Genomic DNA, 11501 nt, shown 5'->3' with positions numbered 1-11501 from the left:
AACTAGTGAAAATCGTTCAAGCAAGAAGTTCAGAGGCTGAGAAAAATAGTTTAACAGGCTTTGAGTCTTTTGGCACTTTGTGAGGCTGATCTCATTTGATTTCCAAAGGAGTCTCTAGGAAACTCAGAAAATAGAGCAGAACATTTATTCTTTTGGACTAAATGAACAGCCTAAATCAGAAAGTGCTACAATGATGCATTGAAGAGAATCGCTTGAGAGGACTCACTGACTGTAATTGAAAATAAAGCAAACATAATTTTCTTTTTAAAGCTGTTCTGATTAGCTCATTTACATTGATTATCTTGTTTTGTAAAGGCGCCTACATTTCAAGCATTACAAATTGCAATGATTTGAAAGTGGTGACCCAAGTGCCTATGTGAATAACTAAACTATCCATCATATGTATTTTCATTCTGTTTTTAAGCTACTGTATATCCAATAGGCCATCGACCTATGAGGTTTCAACTGAAACTATGTATTTATTACGCTTTTAGCACACTCTACAAGAAGGAGCAGCCTCACAATAACACTGTTTGATTATTAGGCTGAGGCATTTAAGAAAACTTTATGGCTGAATGATTCAGCATCTCCATAGTTATAATTTGGTAAGTTGAATCAAAATAGTCCATCATAGGATAATCAACTTCTATTTATATATGAATCTCATCCCACTTTTTCTTGTCATTGGTAATAGTTAGGCCTAATTGAAACAGATTGCACTGGCTAAGAATTATTAGCCCTGATAAAGGACTCAGATAAAGACTAAGAAATATTTAACAGAAATAAAAAAATAGTGACAGTTCTATAGTATATAAGTGGATGTTTTGATAAATTACCAACAAGCCATGTGTCAGGAAAATTGAAGTGAATGCTGGATAAATTCAACAAAGAAATTTTTTATATATATTTGGAGAAGAACTAGACGTAGTTGATCACCTTGGCCAATGGATCTCAATGGAAAGTGATACAATAAAGGAAATTGAATGGTCTGTTAAATGTGATTGGCAGACAATTGGCAAGCTAAGTGTAACTTTCAAGAACAATCTCTCCCTGTGTCTGAAGAGAAGAGTTTTCGATCAGTGTGTGCTACCTGCTCTAAATATGCCAATGAAACATGGACACTAACTTCACAATCGATACAAAAGCTACGAGTGACGCAAAAAGTCATAGAAAGATACATGCTTGGCATTACAAGACAAGATAGAAAGATCTGCATATGGATTAGAGAACAAATGAAAGTATACAATATCATCAAGAAAGTAAAAGAATTGAAATGGACACGGGCAGGTCACATAGCAAGAAGAACTGATGGCAGGTGACCCAAAGCAGTCATAGAATGGATCACACTTGATAAAAAGCATCCACAAAAGCAAGATGGATCGATGACATCAGCAAGTATTGTAGGCCCAATTGGCAAAAGGAAGCTCAGGACCATACTGGTTGGAAACATGCAGAAGAGGCCTTAATCCTGCAGTAGATAGACAGACAATGGCGATGATGATGATGATGATGATGATGATGATGATGATGATTGGATTCCTTTACTGAAGTAGATTTCCAGAACTGGATTGATTCTGGGACCAATATTCCTGTGTATATTGATGCCAAAACTAGATCTCCAAGAATCACTTTCTTTATAGAACCCAGAAATATAGACTAAAAACTTCAGAGGAGCTCTGATTAGAAAACAAGCATTAACTTACAACTTTTATTAAGCTATAGCAGGGGTGTTAAACTCATGTCATCACAGTGGCATTATGTGATGTATCAGGACTTTTTTCCCCTTCACTAAACCGAGTGTGGGCATGGCCAGCATGTAATGCATTCAGCCCATGAGCCAGGATTTGTAACATGCTGACAAACCACACTCAATCTGTAGTCGTTAACTTGGGTACCCCAAGTTTCATTTTAGGCCCAGTACTCTTCAACATCTTCATAAATGATTTAGATGAGGGAATAGAAGGGGAATTCATCAAATTTGCAGACAACACTAAACTGGCAGGAATACCAACATCCCAGAAGATACCCTCAAGATCCAGATTGATCTCCACAGACTTGAACATAGGGCACTATCTAACAAAATATAGAAAATGTAATTCAATGTAGAAAAAATAAGATTTTACAAGTGTAAATAGGTAGAGATTAGGTGAAATCTGGTTCAATAGCAGCAACTGTGAGAGAGATCTTGGGAGTCCTAGTGGACAATCACTTAAATATGAACTAGCAGTGTGCTGCAGCAGTCAAAAAAGCCAATGCAATTCAATATTGCATTAACAGAGGGATAGAATTAAGACCACCTGAAGTATTAGTACCACTTTGTAAAGCCTCCGTAGAATACACTTAGAACACTGCATCCAGTTTTGATCACCATATTATAAAAATATATTGAGACTCTGGAAAGAGCACAAAATAGAGCAACACAGGTGATTAGGGGACTGGAGGCTATCATGGTTGCAGGAATTGGGTATGTCTAGTCTGCTGAAAAAAAAGAACTATGGGTGACATGGGAGCAGTGTTCCAATATTTGAGGGGCTGCCACAAAAAAGAGAGGGGGGGTCAACCTATTTTCCATAGTAACAGAAGGCAAGACATGAAACAATGGGTAGAAACTAATCAAGGAGGGAAGCACCTTAGAACTAAGGAGAAATTTCCTATTGGTGAGAACAATTAATCAGTGGAACAGCTTGCCTTCCAAAGTTGTGGGTGCTTCATCACTGGATGCTCTTAAGAAGCCACTTGTCTGGAATGGTATAGGGTCTCCTGCTTGAGCAGGGCATCAGACTAGAAGACCTCCAAGGTCCCTTCCAACTCTTATTCTATTATTCTGTTAAGATAAGCAAGAAAAGCCTGCAAGAGCTAACTTTGTGACATCCTTCCCCCCCCCACCACACACACACTATGGTGACATTTACCAGATCTCTCTAGAAGAACATTTATTTCCATTAAGATACACAAGATACATTTTGAAAGACGTCAAAAATGACTCACAGCTTTAGAATTTACAAACACACAGCAGCACAAATGATTTAAATCTACTATTGTTAAACTTTAAAAGAATGTATGAGACATATGGTATCACTATTTTGAGAAGCAACTATTCATCAATGCAGTCTGAATGAAAATCTGGTTCACTGAACACAATCTACCTAAAAATTATCCAGGTCCCATTAAAATGAGCAAGAGTTAACAAAGATGCTGCTGTAGTTTTGTATAACTGTATTATTTGCATATTAATAATATCAATTTGCTTAATTTTCCATCTTCCCGATTTGTACCATACCATGAACTACTAATCAAACAGATCTGGTCTGTATAACTGGTATGAAAACAAACCAAGTTTAATACCAGTGAAGCAGGCTATGTGAATATAGATTTGTAATCGATCCAACTTAAGCATATTGCTATAAAACTAGCCCATATAACCCATCCACAAACATCCCATGTCTGAATTCTCCCTTCCCACAATGCCCCTCTCCAAGTGTTCAGACCATGATTTCATCTTGATTTGCCAAAGATCAAACGTGTGACTGTTCATATACTAAGTGTGTGCTGGCCTTTCAATAATGCTTCTATCAGTATGGTTTATATGTTCCTGTTTCAGGATGATGAAAAGACAGGATTCTGTGGTTGTGACCTGAAATGCTTGTGACATGTTGTGTTTCTGTCCAAAACAATTTGGCATACTGTGTATTTGCAGCAAATGTAAATTGTGGTTATCCTTGAAGAAAAACAATATCAAAGGAGAGAAGCAAAGCGTGGCCACAGTTCAGCTGATGAGAGAGGGTAGGATTTATCAGATCAAAGAAAGAATGCTCCATAACAGAAATCAACAAAGAAAACAATTCTCCATAAGGAAGTGAATCAGACAATAAAGCATACTATGATAGATGAGAGTAATAGCCAGAAGCAAGAAACCTAGAATGTTATATCATAAACTACCCAGAGTCTCTCTTTGAAGCTGGGTGGTTCAGAAATATGAAAAATAAATAAAAATTTTCAAGCACTTGAACCTAAGACTTTTCAAAAAGGAAAATGTAAAGGTTTCTTCTATCCAGTTGTGTCCAATTCTAGGGAGTGCTGCTCATGTCAGTTTCTTAGCCAAGGAACTCAGTGTTGTCCAAAGACACTTCCATGGTCATGTGGTCAGCATGACTATACACTGAGGCACATAGAATGCTGTTACTTTCCCAGTGAAGTGGTACCTATTTATTTACTCGCATTTATATGCTTTCAAACTGCTTGGTGGACAGGAGCTGGGGTAAGTAACAAGTCACCCTGATGCACAGCCTTGAGTCTTGATTCAATCTCTTTAACCGCTGAGCCATAGTGCCCGCTTAAGAGTTATCAAATCCACTATTATTTCTTGTTATCTATACATAAAAGGCATTATATGCAGAAAGTAGTAAGTGAAAAGGAAATACATAAAAAGAAATATAAAAGGGAATAAAAAGATTCTAAAGCAGCTTCCAATCTTTTTGACAATGGTTATAGATATATTTTATCCTTTCTCTAAGGTTACATCATATTTTTCTTCCCTAAGCTCTTTTTAATTTTCAAACCCATAAATCACATGTTCACTTTTTAGCAAAAAGTCCATAATACCGTAGGATTCCAGTCACAAATAAATGTAGTTATCGATCCTTCTCTAACCAAACAAGTTAATTTTGCTATCTCTGCTGATTCTGTCATTTTCACCAACCTGTACCAGATGTCTATAGATTTGGATAAATAACACTGCAAAAAGAGATACAATTGTATCGCTAAGACCCTCTGTATTTATTATATTTCTTCTCTTATCCTTCCTGTTCTGTACAGTCATTTACATACTCGTAAGCCCCGCGTTGCTATTGGCTAAAGCGCGCGGCGACCGGATTGGTCGAGCGAGCCGCACGGATTGGCCCGTTGAGAATCCCCCGCGATTGGTGGAAACCAATCGCGGGAGATTCGAAGCGGTGCCATTGGCCGCGGCCGCCGCGGCTTGGGAATAAAAAGCCGCAGTTTTTCCCTCCAAGCTTAAGCTGCACAATAAAGAGCTGAAACCAGTCACTGACTCCGAGCTTCCTTCCTGCGATGGACACGACACTGGCGACGAGGGTGGGATCCAGGAAATAACCACCGAGCACGTGTCCCGAGGAAGACAAAGACCGACGAGATGGCCAGCATCACCCCGCCCGTGCCGTTCAACCCGGCTACTGAGGATTGGGAATCGTACACGGACCGATTCCTAATGTTCCTCGAGAGTAGCAACTTGAAGGATGCGAACGGGCAGAAGAAAAGAGCCGTCTTCCTGACGCACTGCGGGCCCGCAGTGTTCAAGATGGCCAAAGCCCTCGCAAAACCCGCGGACGTGAAGGCGATGGACTGGGGCGATCTCGAGCCGTTACTTCGAAACCACTACGCCCCCGCCGTGCCCATCCTCATCCGGCGGGACGAATTCTACCGGCGGAACCAGCGGCAGGACGAGAACATCAGCGATTTCATAGCTGACCTACGGGACCTGGGGGGCATGTGTGAGTTCCGGGACTTGGACGATGCCCTCCAAGACCGCGTGGTCCTAGGCCTCCGGGACCAGGCACTGAAGAGCCGACTGATGGCAAAGGGCGAAATCGACCTCGCCGACGCCCTTGCAGAAGCCTCCGCGGCCGAAGCCACCCGAAAGTCAGCAGCCCGGCTTCGGAAGGCAGAAAACGGGGACCGCACCGAAAACCCCGAGGCGAGCCGACGAGAGACCACCACCCACCATGGGGACCTGGACTCCGCCTCAGACACCATGGAAGAGGAGGAAGACGTCCATCCGCTCCAGGCAGGACGGGACCGATGAGATCAATGAGGTCGTAAGTCGGGGCCCCAGTGCGCCGGGTGCGGGGGCAGCCACCCTCGATCAGAATGCCGTTTCATCGACGCGATCTGCCGGCATTGCAACAAGAGGGGCCACATCGCCCGAGTCTGCCGACTCAGAAAAACATACAGCCCCCGACGCCGAGACCAGAGCAACTGGAGGCGAGACGACACACCCCCCAGACCCAGAGACCGCCAAGCCGAAAATCGCTGGAGCCGAGACACCCGGGGGCGACAAAACGGGGAAGGCCGCCAGAGGGAGGAAACCCACCAGACGGTCACAATCGGTCATGCCGAAACCACCGATGCCCAAAAGGTCTACGTAGAAGTGGACATCGAGGGCGAGCCGTGCCGGATGGAGGTGGACTCCGGGTCCTACCTCTCCATGGTCGCCTGGAGAGAAATCAAGCGGCTGGTGCCAACCATCCAGAAAGGAGGACTGGAGAACCAGAAATTGGTGATCAAGGACTACCAGGGGAACCGCATCCCCGTCATCGGGACCGGACAGTTCGAAGTGACCTTCAAGGGCTGCACCGCAAAGCTTCCCCTGACGATCGTGGACCGAAACCGACCCAGCCTCTTAGGGCTCCAATGGTTTGCACCACTCGGCATCGAGGTTACGGGCATAAACCACATCGCGGAAGCCAACTGGGAACAGCAACTGGCAAAGGACTTCCAAGAAGTGTTCGACGGCACCCTAGGCAAGTACCGAGGGCCCCCTATCTCTTTCAGTCTAGACCCCAGCATCGCCCCCATATGCCTAAAACCAAGGCGGGTGCCTTTTGCACTCTGGCAAAAAATCGACGAGCAGATTGACAAGCTCGTCAAACAGGGGGTCTTGCAACCAATCGACCACGCCCGGTGGGAGACCCCAATAGTCACCCCAGTTAAGCCAGATGGGTCAGTAAGAATCTGCGGGGACTATAAGGCCACCCTCAATTGCGCCCTACAACAAAGTGCCTACCCCGTCCCAGTAGTGCAACACCTACTACACTCGCTGGGGGGGGGGGAAGGTCTTTGCGAAGCTCGACCTGGCGCAAGCCTACCAGCAGCTGCCGGTCGATGCAGAAACCACCGAAGCGCAAACAATAGTCACCCACCGGGGAGCGTTCCGTTGTAACCGACTCCAGTTTGGAGTCAGCGTGGCCCCGGGAATCTTCCAGAGCCTCATGGAGAGACTGCTGCGAGGAATAAAAGGGGTGGTCCCCTATTTCGACGACGTACTAGTGTCGGCAGCCAACCAGGAAGAACTAGAGGGTCGCCTAAGGGAGGTACTAGAAAAATTCAAGGGGGCCGGGCTAAAAGTGAAGAGAGAGAAATGCCAGCTATGCACAGAGCAGGTCGAGTTCCTAGGGTACCTCCTAGACCGACATGGCATCCACCCAACCGGAAACAAAATCAAAGCCATCAAAGAAGCCCCCACACCCGGGTTTTTTCCGGTTGTCGGCTTCGCGAGCGGTAGGGATTCGCGAAGCTGCGCGATCCCTGCCGCGCTAGCCGTTTTGGGGCTCCGATCCGGACGGGTGCGGAGCAAGGCTGCCCTGCAGGGGTAGCTGAAGGTAAGGGGATCCGGAGGAAGGGTTTGGGGTGTTGCAGACCCCCTCCCTGGCCGGCAGAACCCCCTTTTACCAGGACGGTGTAGCGGCGGTCCGTAATGGCCGCCACAAAGAAGTCGGCAGCCAGGCAAGTATGCGCAGGAGGAAGAAGAGAAAGTTATTGAAAGTGAAAGTTCTTCTTGGTCGACCCAGGGCTTTGAGATTTATCTAATTTAATTCCTGGAAAAGATGGTTTTTTGATGATTTTTTCCACAAGAGAAAAAAAAGCGGCAATTTTGAGGTGCTGAAAGGAAAGTTTACTCTCCCTCCCGACGGAATTAAGCCGGAAGGGAGAGGACAAAGAAAATATATAAATTTGGATCTTGTTGGAGGAGATGCCTTGAAGATTTGAGGACAGAAACATAATTTTAATAAGGCTTTAAAATATAGATTTGGACTCTCTTTTTATTTGTTTGATACCACCCCTGGAAGAGGAAGGGGGAATTTTGGCTTGCTTGGATTTATTGAGGATTGTGGATTTTGGGATTGTTTTACCTTTCTCTCGGAATATTTGGTTGGTGTAAGAAGAAAGAGGAATAAAGAAAAGAAAAGATTTATTTATAATGGCTTTTCCTTTTGAAGACCTGAGGGATGAATATGAGCAAATAAAAGCAGCCTGCAAAGATGGTATGGAAAAAGCTTTTCTATTTCTAGAAATGGCGCTGGTCAATTACCAACAGACAATGAAACAGATGGAAACAGAAGAACAACAACAAGGAAAAGACGAAGACGCCATCTTTATTGAATCCCAAAACTTATCTAAGGAAGAAGGAAGGAAGAGAGCAAGGAAAATGAAGGACTTAAGATCTAAAAAAACATTTAAGAAAGAGAAAAATATGAAGCAAAGTAAATATAATGATAGCAAACAAGAGAAAAAGGGAACACAACAGAGAAGGGATCCCAGCAAGGCAGAGGTTAGAAGAAGAAGGGGGGTAGGAAGATTTGGTGGGGGAAGAAAGAAAGGGGAAAGGCGGAGAAAAGCCTCAAAGTTTTAAAATTGGATGGGAGAAGAGGAATTTTTTTAGGGACAAAGGATGAAATATAAACTTCTGTAAGAAAGATTCTGCTAGGTACAGAAGATGGTATTGTAACATTTATATTTGAAATAGTAAATTAGAATGGTTTAAGATTTAATAAGAAATTAAAATGTTGAAGTCTTTAATAATGATTGATTTTTAAAATGTAATAAAATATTGAAGGAAAGGAGGATACAATGTATTTAAACATTTTTGGTGGATAGAATGTACCAAGCAGAACCGAATTGGGTATTTGTTATGTTGAATGTTAATTTTACTAACTTAGGGGGAGGATAGAAAGGCATCATACTCTGATTAGTGATTTCAGGAGAAATTCTTTTTATTATAAGAAGAGATAGAGGGATAATGAATGGGCAAAAGATATAAATATAATGATTTAATTAAGATGGATTAAATAAGATAGAATTGTGAAGAGTGATATGCACTGCCCATGCAAAGAGAGGTAACTGGGGCCAAGGTACTTTACTAAAAGATTTTTTTAATGTTTGTTTGTGTTTGTTTGTGTTTTATGAGAATATTGGGGAAATTCCTGTAGAAAGACAGGAAAAGATTTAAATATGTAATGATTTGTTTGTTGTTGAAATTTTCAATAAAACTTGTTTTAAAAATAAAAAAAAAGAAGCCCCCACACCCAAGAACAAAACAGAGCTGCAGGCATTTCTGGGACTGCTCAATTTTTACAATGTGTTCTTGCCCCAAAAGGCGACCGCAGCGGAGCCATTGCATAGGCTCCTGGATAAGACGGCCAAATGGACCTGGGGGAAACGTGAGGACACCGCATTCAGGAAAACCAAGGACCTGCTCACCTCGGATGCCATCCTCATACAATATAATGAGACCCTACCACTTGCCGTCACATGCGACGCCTCACCCTTTGGCGTCGGCGCCGTCCTCAGCCACACACTCCTGGACGGAAAAGAAGCACCCATCGCATTCTTTTCAAAAACACTCAGCAAACCAGAAAGGAACTACAGCCAGTTGGACAAGGAGGCCCTGGCCATCGTTGCAGCAGTAAAGAAGTTCCACGAGTACCTCTACGGCCGCCGATTCACCATTATCACAGACCACAAGCCGCTGCTGGGAATCCTGGCTGGGAACAAGGCCACCCCGAACATCCTATCCCCCAGGATGACAAGGTGGTTCGAGTTCCTCGCCGCCTACAACTACCGGCTCACACACCGACCCGGTAAGACGATCACCCATGCAGACGCGCTGAGCCGCTCGCCACTACCCGACCTAGACGCCGACCCAGCCCCCACGACGACCACCCTCAGCATAGAGGCATTGCCCGACCTACCCATAACCGCGTCAGACATTGCCCGAGAGACTAATAAAGACAAACGTCTGGCGCGGGTATTACATTGGGTAGAAAAAGGGTGGCCGAAGCAAGACAACGATGAATCATTCAGGACATTCCGAAACCGGCAAACAGAACTGTCATTACAGAAAGGTTGTTTGTTATGGGGGGACAGGGTGGTCATACCAGAAAAATTGCAAGGGAAAGTATTAAAATTGTTGCACAAAGGGCACCCGGGCATTGTGAGGACAAAAGCCTTGGCCAGAAGTTATGCTTGGTGGCCAGGCACGGACAAGGAGATCGAGGCTTGGGTGGCCAAGTGCTCACGTTGCCAAGAAACCAGACCAAATCCTCCCGCCGCGCCAATCCTAGAATGGGAAACCCCCAGGGGGCCATGGTCCAGGGTCCACATAGACTTTGCTGGGCCCACAAAAGGAAACACATTCCTTTTTTAAAAAAACAAATTTTATTAATTTCAAAAACAAACAAATCATCATCAACCATTACATACTTGAACCTTTTTCCATTATAAGTTTTACAAGTCAGATAAAACCTTATTTTATACAATATAATTCTATTTTAAGCCATTTCCATATGAGCATAAAAATACCTCTTATCCAATTTCTCTTTACTTCTCTTTACTCTTATTCAATTTCACTATTATTATTTCATCTATTTCTTTCTGACTTGGTTACCATTATTCTCATTCTGTATTTCTACAAGGTTTTATTAATTCTTCCAACAACATAAACACACAACAAACAAACATATAAAAAATCTTTTAGGAAAGTAACTTGGCTCCAGGTACCTCTCTTTACGTGGGCTTCAATTATATTCATGCTCATCTTACATATCATTACCTATTTTATTTACCATTCTATATCTTCTATAAAAACTTCTCCACACATTTCACTCTTCTTAATTCTATCTTATTTAATCCATCTTAATTTAAATCATTATATTTGTATCTTTTGCCCATTCTTTATTATCCCTCTATCTCATTCCTTATAAGAAAAAGAAAAAGAATTTCTCCTGAAATCACTGCTCAGAGTATGATGCCTTTCTATCCTCCCCCTAAATTAATTAGATTAACATTTAAAATAACACCTAATACCCAATCTGATTCTGCTTGGTACATTCTATCTACTAAATTTTTTTTTAAATAATAATAAAAACAGAGTAATAAATCCAAAATGATTGAATACATAGTTAAATAATAAATCTAAATATTAAATCTTATAGCTTTCCCATTGCCTTTTCAAAAAACAAATGCTACTATAATAGTTTTATAATAACATCAATACCATAGTCATATTAAACTCTTTAATTAAAACTCAATATTCTAAACATTCCCTTTAATATTTTATTAAATTTTAAAATCAATCATTATTAAACATTTCAACATTTTAATTTCTTATTAACTCTTACGCCATTCTAATTTTCTATTTCTAATACAAGTGTTACAATACCATCTTATGTACCTTGCAAAATCTTTTTTAAAGAAATTGTACTTTACCCTTTGTCCCTAAAAAAAATTCCTCTTTTCCCATCTAATTTCAAAACTTTGTGGCTTTTCTCCGCCTTTCCCCTTTCTTTCTTCCCCCACCAAATCTTCCTACCCCCCCTTCTTCTAGCCTCTGCCTTGCTAGCATCCCTTCTCTGTTGTGTTCCCTTTTTCTTTTGTTTACTATCATTATATTTATTTTGCATCTTATTTTTCTCTTTCTTGAATGT

The sequence above is a fragment of the Notechis scutatus genome, chromosome 5 (assembly GCF_049901735.1).
Source record: "Notechis scutatus isolate UNSWTSFEM ecotype Mainland chromosome 5, rNotScu1.2, whole genome shotgun sequence".
Lineage (NCBI taxonomy): Eukaryota > Metazoa > Chordata > Lepidosauria > Squamata > Elapidae > Notechis > Notechis scutatus.
This window is presented reverse-complemented; position numbering follows the sequence as displayed.